At 42.2% G+C, this 25,880-nt stretch overlaps 1 pseudogene; it reads left to right on the plus strand.

Moving 5' to 3' along the window:
- Positions 1-24: 24 nt before the first annotated feature.
- Positions 25-25,880, plus strand: LOC149211502 (amino acid transporter AVT6A-like; annotated as a pseudogene).

The following is a 25,880-nucleotide window of genomic DNA, read 5'->3' on the forward strand; positions in this document are numbered from 1 at the left end:
CAGGTTTTTGATTTTTTAATTTGTATGACAAAAGCAGAGGAGCGCATTATGGATGCTATTATTGTTGTTTCAGAAGATCAATCAGGGTCATCAGGTAACTTGCTCTGTCTCTGGACAACTTTTATTTATTTATTTTTTCAGTTTTAACAACATTGCTACATGTTAGAGTATATAACCCCTTTTTATTTCAGATGTGTTCATGTTATTGATTATGTTAGTTTTGTGATAAATGTGCAGACTGTAATGTCCTGTTTGGCACAAGAAAAGCAGCAAAATGGTTCCGAGGATTGACTAAGATGAGAAATGATCAACTTCCTTTCCAGGCAAAAGTCTTACCACAGAATTTGGATACCCGCCTAAAGGCTAAAACTTGGCAGAGTAGGAGATAATTTTTTAGTGATGTTCAAGGTATCAAGTACAAAAACTAAGGTACTTTTTGTTTGGTTGCATTTTGAATGCTAAAGATCTGGATAAAGTTCTGAAATCGAGTCATCTCTCAGTCCTTGTGAGTTGAAAAAGTCTTTTTATTTGATTACAAAATCATGTACTGGGAACAAATTATTTATTTCTCCTCTGTTATTTGTTTCCTGCTTCTGATGTCTTTTGAAAAAATCTCACTCCCTTTGTTGTTAGAACAACCGATCATAATCAGTATTTTCTGTTTGAGGAGACCAATTTGTTGGAAGATTATGGAAAGGGATGCAACATAAGGTGAATTACCAGTTTATCACTGCCTTTATTCAGTGATATTTCCCAAGTTGAATCTTGGTAAATATGTGATAGTCCCTTGCTTTTAATCACTGAATCCAGTGTTTGAACTTGAGTGGGTTTCTGTTCATCTGACTCTAGATCATAATTGCATCATGTTTAATATGTTGGAGATCGAGGGAGACCCTCATACCTTGTGAAGAGTTTAACTATTTGCAATCATTGATTTAGAAGCAATCCGTTGATATTTTTTTTACAGGCTTCTGTTAGAAAGGAATCAAGATAAGATGAATTGAAAAGTAATTCAATCTAAACATTGTAGGTTATGCATTTTAGGTCGCAGGCTGAATTAGCCCAGTTTTGAGGGTAATATCCAAGGACAAATAGTTTATCGTGTGGAAATATTTAAGCATGTATGTTACAACTAGAGTATTTTAAAAGTACTGCTTGAATTGAAACTTCAACCCAATTTTTGCATTGTGAGCAGTTTAGCAAGCTGAAACACTAACAACTTGTTTCTGTTTAACAAAGTTGAAGTTTTCTATGAAGCATACATGACTTGACATGCTTTTTTAGTCTCTTTTTTCTTAGATTCCTTTCATTTTTGTTTGAATGGTCAATTATCTAGTGCCACTTTTATATTACTTTGGGCATGATTCCTATCTTATATATGGCTTTGAATTAGAAATCTCTATGTCTGATGGAGGCGTTTTCTTGATTTGGGCAGGCGATGTGCTATCTAGAACATCATCAAATGGCATGCATCATGCAGGTATACTTGAATAATGGTTTGGATTTCATTGGTGGAATGGACGTGTTCTGATCCTAGTTCTCACCATAGTCCTTATTTTAGCTCCGTTGGTGTCTTTCAAGAGAGTGGGTAAGTTTGCTTTGCTCATCCTGATAAGCATTTTTTAGCACTGATTTTCAGATATATCATATTTCATTTGGGCCTTTTCAGGGATTTAAATGTCTAGAAACTGTTGTAATTATATGAGGGGATTCAACATATCTTGTGAATGTCACATACTGATGGCATCTGCTTAACAATTTGTCTGACTTTTCATGTTGCCCTGTTAGAAATGGCATATGGCATATACATTCAAGGATGTGGATCATGGGTTATTCCTTAGGAGTTGTGATGTTCAAATCTTCATGCCTATATTGATGTGTTCATTTCCATGAATTTGCAGATTCTTTGAAATTCACTTCTGCATTATCAGTTGCACTTGTTGTTGTATTTTTTGTGATTACAGCTAGTATTGTGATTGTAAAGTTGTTCAGTGGCACAGTCAAAGCACCAAGATTGTTACCAGATATTGTGGATTTTACTTCGTTCTTGAAGCTTTTCACTGTGGTACCAGTTATTGTGACTGCTTACATCTGTCATTACAATGGTATGGATTATTTTCCTCCATCTCTGTTCCTGCAGTGTAGTATCTTAGAGTTCATTAGTTGAATTTGCATTTAAAATTATGTTATAATGAATTGTGATGTCTTTGCGCCATGCAGTTCATTCCATATACAATGAACTTGAGGACCCTTCAAAAATGCAGCCCATTGTTCGCACATCATTGGCATCAAGCTCAATTGTATACATAAGTACAAGCTTTTTTGGCTTTCTTCTATTTGGAGACCAGACCATGGATGATGTCCTGGCCAATTTTGACACCAACTTGGGAGTTCCCTACATTTTTGTGCTGAATGATATTGTTCGTGTGACCTATGTTGTACATCTGATGCTGGTCTTTCCTCTCATTTTTTTTGCCCTGGGACTTAATCTTTATGGGCTTGTCTTTTCAACGAAAAAGCATCTTGTTTTGGATAATAAGAGGTTCATTTTGATCACTGTTGGGTTAATTGGAATCGTTTTCCTTGGGGCATCATTCATACCAAGTATCTGGGATGAATTTCAATTCACAGGGGCCACAGCAGTAGTTTGTATTGGGTTCATCTTCCCAGCTCCCGTTTGTTATAGACATTTTTGTGCCTTGCATCACTGAGCATGAAATGTCAATAATCAAGGGATCCAAAGTCCCTAAACATGTTGTTCCTACCCCTAGAGGAACAAGGCCAGAAAACCACAGCACTTAACAAAAGTTCTCCACCTGAAAACACTCAAAAACAAGGCAATTCTGGATCATGTCAACTGCTCCACTGAACATCTGCACTGAATGTCAACTACTCCACTGTCTACCTACGTTGAATGTCATCTGCAAAGAAGGCTACCTGCGCTGAGTGAGTTTGGACAAGTGGCAGAGTCATTTCTCAAGGTGTCAATGCCCAGGAAGTTTCCAAAATGACACTTGGATCAAGGAATTCGACTGGTGATGAGTAAGAGGTTCCAAATCTCCAAGTGGAAGCAAGAACCTCCAAGTGGACTCAAGAACTAAAGTGGGAGAGGACACTAGTCAGTCTCAGACCAGCCTCAAGCTGACTCATCCTCTCTCCAATATCCCTATATATAGATCTCTTCTACATGAGATCAGGGAGGCTGGAATTTTGTATTTGCAAAGAATTGATGTTGGTTTGTGGCTAGAAACATTGGGTGTGTTATGCTTTAAAAGGAGCTGAAGAAGGAATTCCATTTTGCTGGGAAGGAGATGCTGGGTTGGAGCCCTATGGGTTGTATCTCTTCCTGAACCCTGTTACTTTCAATAAAGCTATCTTGATTCTTTCATATATGCTGGTGTATTTTGTGTAATTGCATTAGTATATTTGATTTACTTCTAATCCTGAATCATTTATGAATATGTATATTTGCCTTTGTATTGTGTTCTTCTCTTGTTGCAAGTAGTTGTTCTCTTGTCACAGGTAGCTGTTCTCTTGTGATCTCGTGGGATTCAAGTAGTTGTTCTCTTGATCGATCGAGGAGGCAAGTAGCTGTGGACACACAAAGAGAAGAGGATCTAGTTCGAGGGACAACCAGAAGATAACGGTAAGTCTGCCGATCTCCTCTCTTTCATATTTCATAAAGGAAGAAATCATAATAGTTGTATTCGTTTGTTGCTAAGGCGCTGTCACACCTTAGGTGGATAGGATCATCCTAAATAGGCATTTTTCCCCACAACAAATTGGCGACTCCACTGGGGAAGAACTTGTTTATTCATTTCATTTGTGTTTTCGTCATTTGTTTACTTCATAGACTTGACAGCAACTCTTGAACTGCATCTTTCCCAGATGCAAAGTAAAAGTTGTTGCTTTGATCCAGTATGTTGGACTTGTCTATGATTTAAACTAGATCCAAAAATGATTTGATTGATCCTTGTGATAGGCTTTAGTACCCTATCAAAGCATCCCTCTGTTTATACCTTGCTTTTGTTTCTGATTTGGCCTGAAACAGTTGATTTTTGAGCATTTTGTGACCCAGAAATCAAGGGAAACGAGAGTTTCTCTCTTCAGCGCAGGCACTGTGAAGGCAGTCTGCATTTCAACGCAGGTCCCGAAGGGGCTACCTGCACTGAATGTCAAACTGACAGTGTTGGACCTGCGCTGAACCAATGTGGCCTTGTGCAGCTGGGGTTCTTTGTCCTTTTTTGCCCTGTTTTGATCTCTGTTTTTGCAGCCTTTAACCAAGTATAGGTGTTGGTCTGATAACCCTTTTCTTTGCCTGAATTCCGCCCCAATTTTTGTACAAAAAGATTGTGAATGTTTTTATGTGTTTGTGGCGTCATTTACAGTCTTCATTTGCATGAGTAAAGTAGTCTTTCTGTAGCCTTTGATTCAGATCTGATTGAGAGTGATCTTAGAAGAGAGTTCATTGGATGTTTGTTCAGATTGATTATAGTTTTACTTTTGCTTATTGGTTTGAATTTGTCTCTTTCAAAGTATCAAAACAAGTCTTTATTTCGAAAATCGCAAAGTGATTGTAATCTCTTCTACCCTTGTTGATTTCGAAGAAAGTGAACTTGTTTATTTTGATCATTGTAAAAGCAAATTCAAAGTTGTGCAAAAATCTTTCTTTGTAGGCATTTATACTAAGAAAGTGAAAACAAACACCTGCATTGTGCATTTTGCATTTGATAATTTTGCATGTTGGATTTAGGGAGAGTGCATTAGAGTGTGTTGATTGCTCTTTGAGAAAAGATAGTCGCTCTCTTTTCCCTTAGTAGCTAGGATTTTCAAAGTTGAAATATTGTAAAGCTTGCTTATCATCTTAGACTGCATTTAGGAAGTTGTATCATACATCTCGTGGTGAACCTTGAAAGGCAAACTTTAAAAAGATCAACCTAAAATAAACTGAATGAACCTAACAACGCTTTGTAACATAACGCACAACATAGAGGTCTAGGCTAGAGACGTGTTCCGGCGTCGTTAAACATAGTGACTGTCGATCTCGAAGAAGGTGGGTGATTCCTCCTGAGAGTCAGTGGCGCTAATACGGATTGTGCTCCCACGTACCGTCGCGTATATATTGGGAGACCCCTATAGGCATATATCTTTTATCCTTAGGAAGCCGTGTCGGCCGCCCTACCGATCGCAATGCAGTGAACACAGCATTCACGAAGATCGACCACCCGTACCGTAAAAAGTATTCTGTGGTTTTGCGAAAGGTTTGGCACACCCTCTGCCTAGATCTCCAGAGCAGTTTCTTTTGGCCTTTTTCAGAATCTATAACAGAAAAAGTCCATTCGAGCATTTGTCACTTCGGGCTCGTTAAAACATCGAAGGAGACTAGATTCATCTTTAGCTTTTTCTCGACTCTTTAAAACTGAAAAAGCAAGTTGTGTCTAAAAGCGTCGTTAACAATTTATTTTAAACGGAACAATCACCCTTTAATCCTGTGTTGATCTTTAGGTTGAAAAGATGGAGCACACCAACCAAGGAGTTCCCTTGGGTGGAAATCCTAGTCCCTTCTCCTCTTGGGGAGATGTTGGTGCGCCCCACATGGCCACATTGTCGCTTCCAGGACTGACAATTGGCCTACTAGTTTGGCTCTTTTCAACCAATGTCGTTCAAGATACCACCACTCCTGAACAGTCGAGTCAACAGTTAGATCAAACAAGAGTTGCCTCCCAGCCTTCCACTTCATCTTCCTCCCCTCCTTCCTCTTCACTTGATGGATCTAGTCGATCAAAAAATCGGGTTCCTAAGGAGAAGAAGGAGAAGAAGAAGGAGCCTAAGGCGACTGGGGGCAAACAGATGTCATCTAACAAAAATCCACACAACGCACTTGTAAGGCCTAAATCGCCATGAATCATATGCAGGGGAGACCACTTCCATAGATATTGTCCCTGTATCCCACGGATACTAAGAGACTGGTCCCCCCGTTTGCACAATTCGGGAGCATCGACCTCTGATAGCCATGTCGACTGCTCACCGTCAACTAGTGGTAGTGAAGCTCCAGGACAGAATGGGAAAGTTAAATTTCCCTGCAGACTGTGTGAAGGCGATCACGCCATCCACCGTTGTCCCTTCTTAGACGAGGCAAAAAGAGTTCTGGAAGATCGTCTGATTTTACGAGCGAATCTTCCTCCTGGATATCTGTTATAGACATTTTTGTGCCTCGCTACATGGAGCATGAAATGTCAATAATTACAGGGATCCTCAGTCCCTAAACATGTTGTTCTTACCCCTAAAAGAACAAGGTCATCAAACAACAGCACTTCCAATCAGTTCTCCACCTGAAAACACTTCAAAACAGGCTTATTTTGGATCATGTCAGCTGCTCCACTGAGCTTCTGCGCTGGAATGCAACTGCTCCTCCTTGTACCTGTGCTGGAAGTCAAATCTAATGAAGGCTACCTGCGCTGGGTGAGATTGGCCAAGTGGCACAGTCATTCTGCAAGGTGTAAACTTCCCAGGAAGCTTCCAAACTGACACTTGGTTCATGAGATTCGCCCTGTGATGAGTAAGAGGTACTTGATCACCATGTGTAAGCAAGGATCTCCAAGTGGACTCAAGGACTGAAGTTTAACTGAAGAGGGAGAGGACACAAGGCAGCTTCATGTCAGTCTCAAGCTGACTCATCCTCTCTTCTTCTCTCTTATATCTAGAGCTCTTCTATGAGGTCTAAGGAGGCTGGAATTTTGTGTAAAGCAAGGAGGTGCTGTTGGTTTACAGTTAGAGCTATTGGGTGATTGTTTTACTAGAGGTGAAGAGGAGAGTTCTTGCTGCTGGGGAGGTGCTGCTGGATTGGAGCCATCAATGGTTGTAACCTTATCAGAACCCTGTTACTTCTATCAATAAAGTTTTGCATGTTCTCCTATATACTTGTATTGCATTGATGTATTGTATTTACTTGTATATTTGATTCACTCTAATCCATGCATCAGTTATGAGTACATGTATCTTGTAGTTTCCTCTCTTGTTTTGTGCAGGATCTGTGTGTAGCTGGACCGACAAAGAGAGAAAGGAGCTGGGAACAAGAGACAAAGAGAGAGGATAAGGATCGACTAAGCGAAAGACACCAGGTTGGTTAATCTTTTCTTCCTTCTCTCTGTACTTTCATAAAGGAAAATATCAAAGCTTTACTTTCAGTTGTTGCTAAAGACTGTCACCTTTAGAGTAGGGATAGGGTCATCCGAGTCGGATACTTTTCCCCACAACAAACTGGCGACTCCACTGGGGAGCCTAGTATCTTGTTGGTGTTTGTAGTATTTTGCTATTCATTTCTTGAAGAAAAGAGTACCAAATCGAAAAGCTTTTGACTATATCAAAAGCGAAGTAGAGGGACTGCTACTCTTGCTCATTTGCTGAACAAATTCAAGATTTGAAGAGCTGATCTACAAAAGACTCTTTACTCTTTGTGATAGCTTTTCATCCTCTTGATCATCCCTTAGCCTGTACTTGACCTATAGCTTTTATTTCAGCAAAAACAGTGCATTTTTGAGCTTTTTATGACCCGGAATTCCTTGGAAACGCAACTCTCGTGTCTCAGTGCAGGCTGTCCACAGGCAGTCTGCATTCCAGCGCAGGTACTCCCTTCGGGAACTGCGCTGAGAATCAAACTGACAGACCAGAGCCTGCGCTGGTCCAGTTAGCCAGTGTCTTGCTAAGGTTTCCCTTTGTGTCTGAGCCCTGTTTTCACTGAATTTTTTGCTGATTGCTTGCTGGTCATTGTACTTGCTGTAAACCATTCTCCTTGACATTATTCTGCCTCAGTTGTGTGATGAAACTGTGAATGTTCTTTCAGTATTTCTTGTTCAGTTACAATTTCCCATTGTGAAAAGCGAACCAGTATAGCTGTGGCCTCTTAGATCCTGAACTGTAAAAGTGTCTGTGTGATCTTAAGAGCTAGTTTTATTACTGTTCATGGCTGTTTGAGTTTGTTTGTTTTTCATTTTATGGTTTGAATTCGTATATTTTTAGTGTTAAAACAAGTACCTGTAAGGTGTCTTTTCATTTTAGACGAAACTTGTTTGTTTACGCTTCAAATTGAATTCGAAAATTATACAACAATTTCCTTTTGTCTACATCAACATTAAGGGAAAAGAAAAGAAATACATGCATCTTGCATTTGCATTTTTGATAAGTTTGTGTGTCTGATCTAGGAGAAAGTGCATTAGTTTGTGCTTTGTGCTCTGTGTGGAAAGATATTGTTTTTCTCTCCCCTCAGTAGTTAGGATTTTCAAAGCTAAAAAGATTATGAAAGCTTGCTTATCATTTTAGCTGCATTTAGGAATTTGTACCAATACATCTCGTGGTGATCCTGAAAGACAAACTGATAAACAAGATCAACTTAAAATATATTGAATGAATCTAAAAACGCATTGTAACATAACGCTCACAATAGAGGTCTAGGTAGAGACGTGTTCCGGCGTCGTTAAACGTAGTGACTGTCGATCTCTACGAAGGTGGGTGATTCCTCCTGAGGGACGATACACTAATACGGACTTGAGCTCCTGCGTACCGTCGCGTATATTGGGAGACCCCTATAGGCAATTATCCTTTATCCTTAGGAAGCCGTGTCGACCGCCCTACTGATCGCGATGCAGTGAACACAGAATTCACGAAGATCGACCACCCGTACCGTAAAACGTATTCTGTGGTTTCGCGAAAGGTTTGGCACACCCTCTGCCTAGATCTCCAGAGCAGTTTCTTTTGGCCCTTTTCAAACTCTATAACTGAAAAGGTCCAGCCGAGCATTTGTCACTTCGGGCTCGTTAATACATCGAAGGCGACTAGAGTCATCTTTAGCTTTTTCTCGACTCTTAAAACATGAAAAAGCAAAGTTGTGTTTAAAAGCGTCTAATAAAATTCATTCAATACGGAAACATAATTCCCCTTTTTGTATTTTAGTTGATCAAGTAATCCGCAACCGTGGAGGAAAGTCAATTAAAACTCCGTCGTTCAGGGAGACTCGCGAGTCAACCGTCTTTGTCTCCGGAACCGAAAGTAGTACGGGCAAAGCGAACTCGCTGGACCAGGTCAAAATCTCCTTTTAAAGTTAGAACGGAAGTTCCAACAACATTTGAGATTCTGGTCACTCCCGATATTTCTGGAATCCCTGCCTCTATTGAAGAAGTTCAACAGCAACAGAAGGACAGTTGTACTGATCCTAGTCTGAAAACAAGTACTTGCATAACTGAACCAGTTCTATCTGAAACCGGTCCACAGAGACTTGTTGTTCAAACAACTGTCGCTGTCGAAACAACCCCTTCTTCGGCACCAGAAATCTTTTACGGACCTGACGGTCTTCCTCTTCCTCCTGGTCTGATTGCAATAGAGGAAATCGTAGAGGACCAGCAAGCAAATACTCCAATTCATTTTGGAGTAGGCTCCACTCTTTTTCCTTCTGCATCAGAAGTTTGTCTATCACCACTGGAAGTTCCTGAAGAATCGTTAGGAAGTTTATTGGATAGACTTAAAATGTCTGAACAACCGTCGACATCTAGGACTGTGCCAAATGACACAGCGATAGCAGAAGCTCCTGCTGTAACTCCAACGATGTTTGCCGACATACCATCTGTCCCAACTAGTTCTCATCAACTAGAAGGAGTCCACCCAGGGACTATTATGACAACTTGGTCTGTTCCAGTTTGTTCTTCCGGTATAATACCCGGTAATTCTTATGTTGAAACTAGACAAATTGATCCCTTTGGGAATCAGTTTAGACCATCCAGTCCTCAAAGGCAATCTATACCCTTGAGCTCCGGATTGTTACCGTATGGGGGGCAATATGCCCTTTCACTTCCTCTTCCGGGGGGATACCCATACGGCAGTTTTCAACCACATTCAGGTTTGACTGAAGTAACGACGAGTGGTTGGGTACCTATGTTACCCCAACAACCAAGAGTTGTATATTCCATGCAACAATGTGTACCTATGTCTAGTATCCCGACGACGCCAGCAATTGTAACCGTGTCGCAAGTTCAATCGATGCCTGTTGTATGTCAACCCCAAGTTGTAATGCAATAGCCAATTGACCCTGCAACACAACCACAATCGCCAACTGCCGGGACGACACAGATACAAACAGGAACCATAACCCCGCATCTTGGTCCGTCGGTTAGTGTCGCACAGCAAAACATGGCTTCACAACCATGGATGGTGCAATACCAACAACCTCAGTTTCAACAGGTGTACCAGGGATCTGAGCAACAGATCTTTGCAAATAGTGGGCAACCCTATATTCAGAATGGGTTAAATCAACCACTTTACAGTGGCCAAGCCCACGAGCCATATCAGTCGTATCAACATCAGTTGCATTATGCTGGTGTGCAAAGACCTACTGCTCAGGCGATTCCATCGTATCCTGGGTACGCCTCGCCAAACCTGAATCAGCAGTTGCCATTCGTGGCGACCTTAGAATTACCAGATTTACATCGATTGACGAACGATCCAATCGCCTATGCCCATTGGTGGCCAGCGATTCCTCACAAACTTCCTTCGGACATTCCTAAATTCAATGGAAATCCGGGCGAAGACCCGTCGAATCATGTGATGACATTCCATCTGTGGTGTTCGTCGAATACCTTGAATGATGATTCAATAAGGCTTCGCCTTTTTCAGAGGACATTGACTGGTCCGGCGGCTAAATGGTATATTGAATTACCTAGAGCCTCGTTCGACAATTTTAGTTCCCTAGCCACGACTTTCTTAACACATTTTCAGTTACCTATAAGGTACGAAACTGGAACAGAGATCTTGACCAATTTCAAGCAGACAACGGCCACACATATATCAGATCATATACATGAGTGGCGTCGTCGTCGCAGAATGGTAAAAACCTATGTTCCAGATCAGCTATTAGCTGAGTGGTTTATAAAGTCTCTTCTGCCTGCTATAACAGAAGATGTGGCCAAGGGAGGCGTCGTAACAGAGGAGCAAGTTATTGCTCGTGCTCAATATTTGGACTTAGTATATACTCAGTCGGGCACGCTCTATGATAAGATACCTGATGCCCCCAGACCGGAATTTTCAATCCCTCCTCCTCCCGGATCGAATAGTGACTCTCGTGCCGATGATGGCGTGATTGGAACTACGAACGCTAAGTCGACAAGGGATTCGAATAAGAAAGCCCGTAAGACTTCGAATCAAAAAGAAAATCAAGAGATTCTTGCTTCGGAGGTAAATGCTGTATCTACGGATAAAGACAAAAACTCCAATCAACCAGGAAGCAAGAAGAAACAAAACAAAGGGAAGAAGAAGAAACAAGGTGGGTCATCCCCTCAAAAAACTTCTTCAAACCCTCCTGGGCAAAGGAAACAATTTTATCCATGTCAAATATGCGATGAAAATCATTCGACGAAGGACTGTCCGTTCAAAGCTGAATTAAAGAGGTTCTTTAAAAGTTCCCAAACTTCAGCTGTGTTGACTGATCCATTTCCTACCCCAGGTCAAAATATGGTTGATAGTGGAAATGCTTCCCCGTCTCAAGTGCTCATGCTGTCGGTTTCTAAGCAAAATGATGCTTTGATCTCGACTAGGAATAAAGATTATGGGAATCCGCCGGTGTCGAACGACAAAGGGAAAGATCAACCCAGTAGTTCGACAACGACTTCGGCAGAAGTTGTACCCCCCTCACGCATGAATTAACAATAAAGCCACCTAAGGGAGTAGTACACAAGTCGACATTTAACCCTCGCGCCAGAGCGGCGCAACACTATAATATAGTGGAGGATTTGGCCCAATCGCCATCTGCTATGTCGACTCTTGAAGTACTGCAAAATTGTCCATCCCAAAGACAGGCATTGTTATCAGCAATTGGTGGAGTGGATCCTAAAGATTCCAATCTTGTATCCTTTGATCACAAAGGATATGATCCTCAGTTACCAGCGCAATTAGCTTTCCTTATTCAAGTGAAAGCACTCAACAAAACTGTTCATAGAACGATTATTGATGAGGGTGCATCGACATGTATCATGTCGATGAGTTGCTGGAAAACTCTTGGATCTCCAACCTTGTCGCAATCTTCGACGACATTAAAAGCATTTGACGGTAGGTCGTACACTCCGTACGGTATCCTAAATAACTTTAAGGTTGAACTAGGAGGAAAAACAGTGGAAATTGATGTTGAAGTCATTGATGGCAATCTTGACTATAACATCCTACTGGGAAGACCATGGATATATGCCATGGCAGCTGTAGTGTCGACATATTTTAGGAAGATCACATTCCCATTTGAAGGAGGGATTACGATCGTCGACCAACAGAATTTCCTCCCTAATGGTTCACAAGTTACTGGAAGCATTCCCCTGATCCATGGAAGCGACCATTCAATACGAGATATCGGAGTAGGCTTGCTAAAAGATCCCACAATGATGGGAACTTTCGCGTTGCCACCTCCTTTCCATGTAGGGGATATCCCGTTTGTAGCAACATGCAACATGGTATCTTCGTCGAAGGTCGCGAAAGACAAAGTCTTCATGGATCATCAAATGGTATTGCCACCTAGCCCTATTGAAATATTGTAGCAATCAATGTTTCAGGCATGGGAGGCGAGCCCAAATGAACGCTCGTCAAGCGTTTGGGTAGATAGGTCCGAAGAATATGGTACCCCATTAGATCCATGGTCAAAAGTTCATGGGACTGACGAAGGAATCTTACAATCAATGATGATTGAGGGGGCACCATGGAATGATCACCACCATCGTTCCCTTCTTCCAGGGTGTGAAGAAGAAACTCAACACGACCTATACCACCCTTCAGTGTTTGAAATCCTAACAAATACTGTAAATACGGTGGATTCAGAGAGAAACCTATCCAATATTGAAGAGACCGTAGCCGTAAACATCTCGACAAAATCTGATGTTGTAGAGAATATTCATGCCGGCAAAAGTTGTTCTCCTTCAGAACTGGAAATATATAGTGCTCTCTTTCGCGAATTTAGAGATGTCTTTGCATGGTCATATGATGAAATGCCAGGCATTGATTCGAGCATAGTTGAACATGAAATTAAAATGTATCCTGATGTCAAACCAATAAGACAACGGCTTCGACAGGTACATCCGAAGAAAGCCGCTGCCATTAAGGCAGAAGTTGAGAAACTTCTCCATGCTGGATTCATCTACCCGGTTCCTCTAACCGATTGGGTATCGAATATTGTCCCTGTTATGAAAAAACAAGGGACGATAAGAGTGTGCGTCGACTATAGGGATGTAAACAAAGCTTGTCCAAAGGACAACTACCCTACACCCTTCATCGACCAGATAATTGATGAATGCGCCGGATGTGAAATCTTTTCCTTTATGGATGGATTTTCCGGGTATAATCAAATAAATATCCGCCCACAGGACCAGTCTAAGACTGCATTTATTTGTCCGTGGGGCACATTCGCTTATCGAAAATTACCCTTTGGTTTAAAGAACGCAGGGGCGACGTTTCAGAGGGCAATGAATTATGCCTTCCATGACATTAAGAACATTGTTCAACCTTACCTCGACGATCTTCCGGCTCATTCGCGGAAGCGGACTGATCATCCGCGGCATTTGAGAGCAATATTTCTACGTTGCCGACACTACAAGATAAGACTCAATCTGCACAAATGTGTGTTTTGCGTCGATTCTGGTCATTTACTTGGCTTTGTGGTCTCTAAGGACGGGATTCGTCTCGACCCCTGTAAGGTTCAGGCAATCATTAATTTGCCTCCACCTTCAAATTTGCTTCAGATTCAGAAACTCCAAGGGAAAGCAAACTTTCTGAGGAGGTTCATTCCAAATTACGCAGAACTTGCCAAAGGTTATACTCGTCTTTTGAAAAAGGATGTACCTTTTGTCTGGGACCAGGTTGCGCAAGCTTCCTTTGACGCTCTGAAAGATTCTCTAGTAAGAGCATCATTAATGTACGCCCCGGACTATCAAAGAGACTTTAACCTGTATCTAGCTGCAGTAGATACGACCATTGCGATGGTCTTAGTGCAAGAAGTCGATGGAATCGAACATCCTATTTATTATTTAAGTAAAAACTTAAATGATACAGAAAGTAAATATTCCTATGTTGAAAAACTAGCGCTTGCTGCTGTTCAAGCGATTCAAAGGTTTCGACATTATGTCCTCTTTAGGAAAACTACCGTTCTATCAGATTGCAATCCCATGACGTATATACTGTCGCGACAGTTGCTTGGGGGCAAATATTCAAAATGGATAGCGATCCTTCAAGAGTTTGATTTAGATTTTGTAAAATCCAAATCGAAGAAAGCTCTAGTTTTCGCGGAATTATTATGCGATCTCCCATCGTCGTCCAACGATGAAACATCAGAAGAGTCAATCGTAGATGAAAATTTGTTTCTGATATCAGTAAGCGATGAGTGGTATGGAGACATCATTGTTTATCTCCAAACCCAAAAATTCAGGTCTAATACCTCACACTCAGAACGGAAACGTATACGATACCAATCTAAAGACTACATGATCGTCGGTGATACACTTTACCGTCGTGGTGTTGATACAATTCTGAGGAGGTGCCTTACCCATGAGGAGGCCGAAAAAGCCCCGAATGATTGTCATTCAGGCGCGTGCGGGGGGCATCAATCTGGATATGCAACAGCACAAAGAATCTTACGAGCAGGATATTTCTAGCCAACTATGTTTAAAGATTGCATAATAGCTGTCAGAAGTTGCCATGCATGTCAGATCTTTGATAGCAAAACCAGAAGACCGCCCGCACCCTTACAGCCGATAGTTGCTGTTGGGCCCTTCGCCAAGTGGGGCATCGATTTCATGCAATGTAACCCCACCTCGACCGGGGGGCATGGGTATATTATAGTCGCTGTTGACTATTTTACCAAATGGGCTGAGGCGATGCCTACATTGGATAACACTGGTGAAACAACTGCCCTTTTCTTTTTCAATCATGTAGTCGCTAGGTTCGGCGTTCCGCAAGCTATAGTGACAGATCATGGATCGCATTTTCGCAATCACATGATGGTTGAATTAGCTGCCAAACTAGGGCTATCTCACGACAGCTCTACCCCATATTATCCACAAGCCAACGGACAAGTTGAGGCAATCAACAAGGTCCTGAAGCGTATGTTGCAAAGGATGATCGGGGTTCACAAGAGAAGATGGCACCTAATCCTGTACTCAGCACTGTGGGCTTACCGGACCTCGGTAAAAAACGCCACTGGGTTCACGCCATTCCAATTGGTGTATGGCCTGGAGGCAGTATTACCGATCCAGTGCGAAATTTCGTCTCTTAAACTCGCAATTGACCTCCTCCCCGGAACCTCAGAAGAAGAGGCTCGTTTCTTGGAATTGATCCAATTGGATGAAAACCATCGTGACGCCGCTTTGGCGAACGAAGCCCATAAGAAACGAGTCAAAGCACAGTTCGACAAGAATGTCAAACCTCGCATCTTCTCTGAGGGTGACTTGGTTTTGCTTTACGACCAAGAATCCGATAAATTAGGAGCAGGAAAATTTCAGTCCTTATGGATGGGTCCCTATATTGTTAAAAGGGTGTTAGCAAAAGGAGCCTACGAGTTAATGGATTATGACGGAATACCACTGGCGCAACCCCGTAACGGGTTGTACCTCAAGCGTTAGTATGCCTAAATAGTAACCTGAGTGCTTTTGTTGTATTTTGTTTTCGCTAAAATGTTTGTTTCGGTTAAGTAATCCACCCTTCTCATTTGTTGCAGATGTCGAATTATTCTGAGACATATGTGGGATATGCTGACGGAGCGAGTCGTAGTACGCGGAATTTGTCCTCCGTAGCCTGGGCCATTTTTTATCCAAGCGGCGAGTTAGTGAGTTTCAGAGGTGTGTGTATTGGACGGTCAACGAACAATATCGCTGAGTATAGTGCGTTGATTGAACTCCTCTCTGATACCATTGCTCATGGTATACGCCAACTAATTGTTAGGCTAGACTCACAACTTGTGATACTACAACTCACTGGTATATATTCAGTCCGCAATCCAGCTATTTATCGAATGTTTCTAAGGGTTAAGATTTTGGAAAGAGAGTTTGATTCAATTCAATACCAACATATTTCCAGAAACTTGAACACATTAACAGATTCATTAGCAAACTATGTATTAGATAGACATTTACGACATATATAAAAAGAGATGCATCGGTGCTATGCAAGTGGGTCACAAATAAACCAAAATAAACTTCGAAAATCAAAATATATAAAGCTGTTTATAGTTTGTACATAATGTGCTGTAATAAAAAAAAAATTGGTCATATGACCTAGAACTCAAAAAGATGCTAGGGGGCACCCTAGCCTAGTGGTGCTCATGAAAGTACGTCACGGTCTGTGCAATCATGCGCAAGAGACGAGTCCATCGTCTAGGCACGCCGATAGTGTGCCGCTGCAACGGTAAAGGTAACTCGTCAATCTATACATCTGGAAGACCACGAGTAAGGCTCTCAACCTGCTCCTGCACAGCTGCAAGTATCTCAGTATCACCAAGGTCGCGAATAACAACTCTCCTCGCAGGCTCTGCTGCTGGGGCAGCAACTGGCGATCGTGGACGAGCTACTGGACGAACAGGACCAACATCTGCATGCACCCAAGATTTTGATCAGTTTTGAACATTAACATCATGAATAAAAACAATAAACAGTGATATGGTCAGATATTTTACCAATAGCACCCCATTTCTCGCCATCCGGAAGCACCAAGTCCGGATCACCTCGGTAGTCCATACCCACATATGGATACTCAGAAAATGCCATCTCCTGACGCTCGAACCACCTAAAGAAGGACTCAGTGAAAGTAATATGGGGTTGACCGGCATGCCGGGACATATGGTCAACCCACCTCTGCATGCGTGGCTCGGTCGGAGAAGGCAAATCAAGCATGATGTACTGAGGTTGCATCAATGGGATTTTCTCCAAGACAAAGGCAGTCAGAATAGAACCAAATCCAAAGTTCTTCAGCCCCCCGTCCTTTACCTTGGTCAATTGACTTTTCATCTGAACAAGTACCGCATCACACCAGTTAAACACTTTCGGTTGGAGACACTCCAAGGCGTGCTGCATGTAAGATCTGTTGGCAACATGTAAAGCTGCGCTACCGGCCATCCTACCAATGGTAAACAGAATGGACCTGAGAGACCTATCAGTGATGTCACGGATATTGATCTTGCCGTCTTTGCTCGGCTGTGAACCTTCCCTGCAATACTGACGAATGTAATCTCTGGTGGAATTAGTCCCTCGGACCGTACCTGACAAAGAAATGGGGGCACCCCGCCTTGACAACCCAGTCAAGAAGTACATGTCCTCTATGGTCAAGGGGATGGTTTTCCCCCTAATCTGGAATACTTGGTTAACAGGATCCCAAAAATCAAGCATATACTGCAGTAAAGAAATCTGTGCTCTCATGCTAGAGATACGGAAGAACTTCAGCAGGCCACAGTTCCGAAGCGCGTTCACCGTGACTGGGTCATGGAGTGCAACCATGTCCTCTGCTTCATGTTCTCGTTCTCGCCATGTAAGGGACATTTTGTTCAAAGTTCCCTGCAATCAAACAAGAGAAAGAGTAAGTTCCTGATTTTGATGAAAATCTGGCGAAAAATCATCAAAAAACTCATGCAAAATCAGCTTTTCTAGGCCCAGCGCAGGCAGAGAGTCTCCCCCTTGCTCTGGAGCGCATTCTGCCTTAAGGCTGCCTGAAATACAGCGCAAGTTTCGAAAGGGGAACCTGCGCTGATGCCAGGGCGCCCTGATGAAACCCCTGGGGCCCAGAAACCCTGAAAAACATGCATGAAACTGAAAAAGGAAACCATGAAAGTGAAGGGCTAAGGTTTAGCTCCTACCTGGTCCAAACGGCGCTGAAAATCGTCCACAGAATCTCCCGGAATCAGCTGGTGAAAATGAAGGAAGAAGAGGCACCTCCAGAGCTCCAACAAGCAAAATGCAAATGAAATGGTAAATGAGAGGTAAAAACCCCTTTTTATGACTTTTTTACACAGTTTAAAGTTAAATATTAGGGTTATAATCTCATTTTCATGCAAATATTGTCCATTTCTAACTAAGTTTGTTGCAGCAATTGAAGATGAAGTACTACATTTGAAAAGAGAAAAGCTAGTAAAAGTAAAAAATTAAATTTGACCATGAATCGAGCAGTTTTACCACGGAATTCATGCTCGTTAAAAAATAGAAAAGTGTGAGCAAAGTTTCCAGCAGAGTCCAAGCTCATTAAAAAATGAACTTATCCCGGTAAACAACCATTGCGATCGTAAAGTTATCAGCCTTAAAAACCTTGGTCGTGTTTTCATCCATCACCTCCACTGTCATTTGGCCGATCGTTCACCCCCATATGTGTGTTTATCCATTTTGAGGGACATCTGCGAAGAGTGATTTCACCTAGCCATCCTTGCGACATTACCGTGATTGGAAAATTCCGATTTGTACCTGGAATCTGCTGCTATCCCTGTTTATCACTCGTTCCTCAAAAGACGAGTCTTCTTTGAGCTCTTTTCACTGACTCGTAAAATATGAAAAGTTTGCCGAGTTTTGGCCTTCCAGCTCGTTAAACAATCGGAACGCTATCCCTCCTCTAGATTTTAATCTTTTTGGACCTGAGGGATTATTGCACAAAAAGATCGAGCGCTTGTCTTGTTCGGCTCGTAAAAGTACCGAATAGCCATCCCTTCTATATTGTTTTATACTTTTTCGGACTTAAGGGATTAGATGACGAAAAAGGAATTATGGAGTTGACTTTCTGTACCTTTTCAGACTCTCTAAAAATGAAAAGGACCGAGTTTTCTTTGTCGTTAGACTCGTTAAAATGATTAAATAGCGACAAACTTGTCTTTAGACGAGAACGAGTTTCCCTATCGCTAGGCTCGTTAAATCATAGCGATGGGCTTGCCCGAAGGGCAGGTTATAGAACAAGCATATGTTATCCTCCTCAAGCTTGACAAAAATAAAGAGGTACTGGTCAGAAATGACTGGGGAAAAATTGGGAGAACATCAAAGTTTAATGGTAGCAAGTCACTCTTGAACATGACACTTTTCCTCCGTACCACATCAGGTTGGGTTGTTTCATTCACCGGTCTCATCACCATGGTCCTCGCCAAACCATCCACATTTGGGGTAATGCTACCGATCCATCGCATCAGTGTCGTTATATGTTCAAGAGGGGTCTTTCTGAAAGTGTCAACCGTGTCCCATCCACTGCCATACATTATCCTTCATCCATTCATGATCGCCACCCTGAATCATATGTCACAGTTTGTTTTCACCTCCACTAAAATCATTAGCTCCGTTCCATGTCATTGATGTGGGATTCATTAAGGCCCTCCTTTGACGGATCGCTTCTTGTCGACTTCAGCTCATTATCCAAGAAGTTGATCTAGGAACACCCCCATCAGTACTTTGAAGCTTGCATGCCTCAATGGCAAGTTTCTCACTTCCGGCGACAGGTATACATCAATGACCTTCGACCAGAAGATTTTGCGTGGCGTTCGACGCCAAGTCCTTTATTCACGCCACGTGAATTGTACTGCAGTACCTTGAGGGTCATCGTCATTATTGGTGATTCCTCTCGCGCTTGTTAACGGTTTTCATGATTGGCCGGTAATCAAGCGATGTCTTTCCATGTTCGACTTCAACGAAATTCTCACATGGATCGACTTGTACTTCGAGTGAAGATTGAACGAGTTTGAAGACCCCGGATCTAGTTTCATCCATCCGGGCTGCGATATATATTCAGGAAATATAAAATCATTTGTCATGTACATCATTGCAACAGATGATCATCCTATTCAAAGGATGATAATTTCAGCAGAAAACTATCAGTCTACCTTCAGACGATCGTCTGTCATATGTACCAAAATGTATTTATAAAAGCTAAGCATGGGAATGCCCGCCTCAGCTAGATCATGAAAATAGAATGAAAAATAATGTATTGTATTGTATTGTATTACAGGGCGCCTCCTCAGCACTGGAACGAACTTCGGACCCTCTAGATAAAGCATTTCACCCGATAAACGGCCTCATACTTTAGGGGGCAACTGTTATAGACATTTTTGTGCCTCGCTACATGGAGCATGAAATGTCAATAATTACAGGGATCCTCAGTCCCTAAACATGTTGTTCTTATCCCTAAAAGAACAAGGTCATCAAACAACAGCACTTCCAATCAGTTCTCCACCTGAAAACACTTCAAAACAGGCTTATTTTGGATCATGTCAGCTGCTCCACTGAGCTTCTGCGCTGGAATGCAACTGCTCCTCCTTGTACCTGCGCTGGAAGTCAAATCTAATGAAGGCTACCTGCGCTGGGCGAGATTGGCCAAGTGGCACAGTCATTCTGCAAGGTGTCAACTGCCCAGGAAGCTTCCAAACTAACACTTGGTTCATGAGATTCGCCCTGTGATGAGTAAGAGGTACTTGATCACCATGTGTAAGCAAGGATCTCCAAGTGGACTCAAGGACTGAAGTTTAACTGAAGAGGGAGAGGACACAAGGCAGCTTCATGTCAGTCTCAAGCTGACTCATCCTCTCTTCTTCTCTCCTATATATAGAGCTCTTCTATGAGGTCTAAGGAGGCTGGAATTTTGTGTAAAGCAAGGAGGTGCTGTTGGTTTACAGTTAGAGCTATTGGGTGATTGTTTTACTAGAGGTGAAGAGGAGAGTTCTTGCTGCTGGGGAGGTGCTGCTGGATTGGAGCCATCAATGGTTGTAACCTTCTCAGAACCCTGTTACTTCTATCAATAAAGTTTTGCATGTTCTCCTATATACTTGTATTGCATTGATGTATTGTATTTACTTGTATATTTGATTCACTCTAATCCATGCATCAGTTATGAGTACATGTATCTTGTAGTTTCCTCTCTTGTTTTGTGCAGGATCTGTGTGTAGCTGGACCGGCAAAGAGAGCAAGGAGCTGGGAACAAGAGACAAAGAGAGAGGATAAGGATCGACTAAGCGAAAGACACCAGGTTGGTTAATCTTTTCTTCCTTCTCTCTGTACTTTCATAAAGGAAAATATCAAAGCTTTACTTTCAGTTGTTGCTAAAGACTGTCACCTTTAGAGTAGGGATAGGGTCATCCGAGTCGGATACTTTTCCCCACAACAATATCAAAAACTCCTGCCAAGTCCCTCACTAGTTGAGAATCCGGCTGAGCCACTTAGATGGTCAGCCGAAGCACCTGTCATTGAATAAGAACCGTCTGGATCCATGCCTGACGAAAGTCAAAAGGTTGATACGGCAGTTGACCCGGTTTTTCCTTCAGAGGCTCCATCTTCGAATGACACCATCACAGAAGAGAATACAGACGACACCGTCCAAGTTCTCTTCATCAGCACTGACTCTGATGATCAAGGGGGCAATGCCATCATTCCTTTGTCGCAGGAAGGAAGTTCATCAGAGCGCTATCCGGCCGTATATTCGGTCCCACCACCAAGCAACCTGGTTGTGTCCTTTGATTGGAACCAACTAGGCAGACCCCGGTTGCCAGCCAGTGTGCCATTCAGAATTATTTGTCAAATATACAGAATGGTAATGGCTGGCACTATCATTGATGAGGGGGCGTCTGTGAGTATCCTTTCCTCTATTGCTTGGAAAGCGCTTGGTTCGCCGACGCTTTTACCTGAGATGAGAAATCTATCAGGTTTTGATAAAGGAACCAGTCGACCTTTAGGGATCCTCCCCAATGTGCCTATAACATTGAAAGGGAAGACCGTTCAAATGAACGTGATGGTCGTTCAAGGACCCTTGGATTATAACCTACTCCTTGGACGAGACTATATATATTGCATGGGAGCTGTAGTATCCTCACTCTTTAGAGTAATGTGTTTTCCGCATGGAGGAAGAATGGTCAAGCTCGTGGACCAACTTTCGTTTCCCGGATCACACATCGCAAATAGTCATGTGCCATCCCTAAATGGTATATTCACGCAAGAAGTGTCTCGACCCACGGTCCGTCCTCCTGATGAGCGCGAGTAATCCGGGAGGATATGACTGGAACCCAGGGGGCATGCATCCTGGCCTGCTTCGGCAGGGAAACTTTGGGTATAGGGTAGGTTTCCGCGGGATAATATGACTAGTCCGTACCTCGTCCGTGGTTGGAAGAGGGGTTATTCTGGAATAAGATTCTCTTGTCAAAGTTATGTGAGAGGGCGGGGGTCGTCACTCACCTTTGTTTATTTCGGTAGACATTGCCGAGGAAGTGTTTTGTTTGAAAGATTAACGAGACAATCTTTGGGTAACCTGAAAGAGGTAGGGCTCTCCCGGTGAAACGAAAGTTTCAATGGAATTGAAGTAGAGGTAACTTTGAAATCATACCTTATACCTGGGGTTATGCAAACCTTTAGGAGTGCAAGCAAGGGGCGACTATTTATTTTTTAAAATTTTTAGGTCCTCCCTTTAAACCTGTAGGTCTAACCCTTTAAACTCGTAGGATTAGCCGTTTCCGAACTTGCATAAAGAAAGGAGAGTGAGCATAGCTTTGGTAAGGCGCAAGCTCTATAAAAAATGGGATCTTTCATGAGACACTCTTGATCAAAAGACTGGGTAATCGAACAGTTTTAGCATAAAGTTCATGCTCGTTAAAAAATAAACGCAAGATCCGAGCAGTTTTAACGCGGTCTTCATGCTCGTTAAAAAATAAATATAAGCAGTGAGCAATGTTTCCTCCAGAGTTTAAGCTCATTTTTAACTAAAAAATGAACCTATCTCGGTAAATAACCGCTGTGATCGTAAATTTATCAGCCATAAAAAGCCTTGGTCGTGTTTGCACCTGCCACCTCCACTTTCATTTGGCCGATCGTTCACCTCCATATGATTGTTTACCCATTTTGAGGAACAGCTGCGAAGAGTAATTTCACCTAGCCATCCTTGTGACACTACCGTGATTGGAAAATTCCAACCTGTACCTAGAATCAGTTGCTATCCTTGTTTATCACTCGTTCCTCAAAAGACGAGTCTTCTTTAAGCTCTTTTCAACTGACTCGTAAAATATGAAAAGATTGCCGAGTTTTGGCCTTCCATCTCGTTAAAGGACTGGAAGAGCTATCCCTCCTCTAGATTTTAATCTTTTTGGACCTGAGGGATTATTGCACAAAAAGGTTGAGCGCTTGTTTTATTCGGCTCGTTAAAGTTATCGAAAACTCATCCCTTCTGTATTGTTTTATACTTTTTCGGACTTAAGGGATTAGATGACGAAAAAGGAATTTTGGAGTTAACTTTATGTACCTTTTCAGACTCTCTAAAAGTGAAAAGGACCGAGTTATCCTTGTCGTTAGACTCGTTAAAATTATTAAATAGCGGCAAACTTGTCTTTAGACGAGAACGAGTTTCACTATCGCTAAGCTCGTTAAAACATAGCGATGGGCTTGCCCGAAGGGCAGGTTATAGAACAAGCATATGTTATCCTCCTCAAGCTTGACAAAAATAAAGAGGTACTGGTCAGCAATGACTGGGGAAAAATTGGGAAAAATCAAGAAAACTTTGATGGTAGCAGGTCGCTCTTGAACATGACACTTTTCCTCCGTATCACATTCGGGTTGGGTTGTTTCATTCACCGGTCACATCACCATGGTCTTGCCATACCATCCATATTTGGGGTAATGCTACCGATCCATCGCATCAGTGTCGCCATATGTTCAAGAGAAGTCGTTCAAAAAGAGTCAACCGGGTCCCATCCACTGCCATACATTATCCTTCATCCATTCATGACCGCCACCCTGAATCATATGTCACAGATTGTTTTCACCTCCATTAAAATCATTAGCTCCGTTTCGTGTCACTGATGTGGGATTCATTAAGGACCTCCTTTGATGGATCGCTCCTTGTCGACATCAGCTCATTATCCAAGGAGTTGATCTAGGAACAACCCCTTCAGTACTTTGAAGCTTGCATGCCTCAATGGCAAGTTTCTCACTTCCGGCGACAGGTATACATCAATGACCTTCGACCAGAAGATTTTGCGTGGTGTTCGACGCCAAGTCCCGTATTCACACCACGTGAATTGTACTGCAGTACCTTGAGGGTCATTATCAGTATCGGTGATTCCTCTCGCGCTTGTTAACGGTTTACATCATTGACCGGTAATCAAGCGATGTCTTTCCATGTTTGACTTCAGCGCAATTCTCACATGGATCGACTTGTACTTAGAGTGAAGATCGAACGAGTTTGAAGACCCCGGATCTAGTTTCATCCATCCGGGCTGCGATATATATTCAGGAAAGATAAAGACATTTGACATGTACACCATTGCAGCAGATGATCATCCTACTCAAAGGATGATAATTTTCACCAAAATATCACTCTACCATCAGACGATCGTCTGTTCTATGTACAAAAATGAATTTATAAAGTTGAGCATGGGAATGCCTGCCTCAGCTAGATCATGAAAGCAGAATGAATCATAATGTATTGTATTGTATTTTATTACAGGTCTCTTCCCAGCAGATGGATGAACTTCAGACCCTCCTGGATAAAGCATTTCACCTGATAAACGGCCTCATACTTTAGGGGGCAACTCTTATAGACATTTTTGTGCCTTGCATCACTGAGCATGAAATGTCAATAATCAAGGGATCCAAAGTCCCTAAACATGTTGTTCCTACCCCTAGAGGAACAAGGCCAGCAAACCACAGCACTTAACAAAAGTTCTCCACCTGAAAACACTCAAAAACAAGGCAATTCTGGATCATGTCAACTGCTCCACTGAGCATCTACGCTGAATGTCAACTGCTCCACTGTCTACCTGCGTTGAATGTCAGCTGCAAATAAGGCTACCTGTGTTGAGCGAGTTTGGACAAGTGGCAGAGTCATTTCTCAAGGTGTCAATGCCAAGGAAGTTTCCAAAATGACACTTGGATCAGGGAATTCGACTGGTGATGAGTAAGAGGTTCCAAATCTCCAAGTGGAAGCAAGAACCTCCAAGTGTACTCAAGAACTGAAGTGGGAGATGACACTAGTTAGTCTCAGACTAGCCTCAAGCTGACTCATCCTCTCTCCAATATCCCTATATATAGATCTCTTCTACATGAGATCAGGGAGGCTGGAATTTGGTATTTGCAAAGAATTGTTGTTGGTTTGTGGCTAGAAACATTGGGTGTGTTATGCTTTGAAAGGAGCTGAAGAAGGAATTCCATTTTGCTGGGAAGGAGATGCTGGGTTGGAGCCCTATGGGTTGTATCTCTTCCTGAACCCTGTTACTTTCAATAAAGCTATCTTGATTCTTTCCTATATGCTGGTGTATTTTGTGTAATTGCATTAGTATATTTGATTTACTTCTAATCCTGAATCATTTATGAATATGCATATTTGCATTTGTATTGTGTTCTTCTCTTGTTGCAAGTAGTTGTTCTCTTGTCACAGGTAGTTGTTCTCTTGTGATCTCGTGGGATTCAAGTAGCTGTTCTCTTGATCGAGCGAGGAGGCAAGTAGCTGTGGACACACAAAGAGAATAGGATCTAGTTCGAGGGACAACCGGAAGATAACGGTAAGTTTGCCGATCTCTTCTCTTTCATATTTCATAAAGGAAGAAATCATGATAGTTGTATTCGTTTGTTGCTAAGGCGCTGTCACACCTTAGGTGGATAGGATCGTCCTAAATAGTCATTTTTCCCCACAACACCGTTGCTCTCAGGTAGAAAAAAAGTTGTTTTTCATTTCTGGTTTTGTCTTTCACCTTGCTTGTATGTAACTTCTAACCTAAATTATTTTTTAATTGCAGAGACACCCATGGAATCTCAACCAAGAAGGACATATTTATTGCATTGTTCATGATTTTTCTGGCAGTGGTTTCAAGTTCAATTGCTATAGTGAGTGACATTAATTCTTTGTTCAACAAAGAGGAGGAAGGCCCTCCACGATCTTGA

Source organism: Pinus tabuliformis, chromosome 1_1, assembly GCF_031772625.1.
Source record: "Pinus tabuliformis cultivar Carrire ecotype Pingquan chromosome 1_1, CPIR1, whole genome shotgun sequence".
Classification (NCBI taxonomy): domain Eukaryota; kingdom Viridiplantae; phylum Streptophyta; class Pinopsida; order Pinales; family Pinaceae; genus Pinus; species Pinus tabuliformis.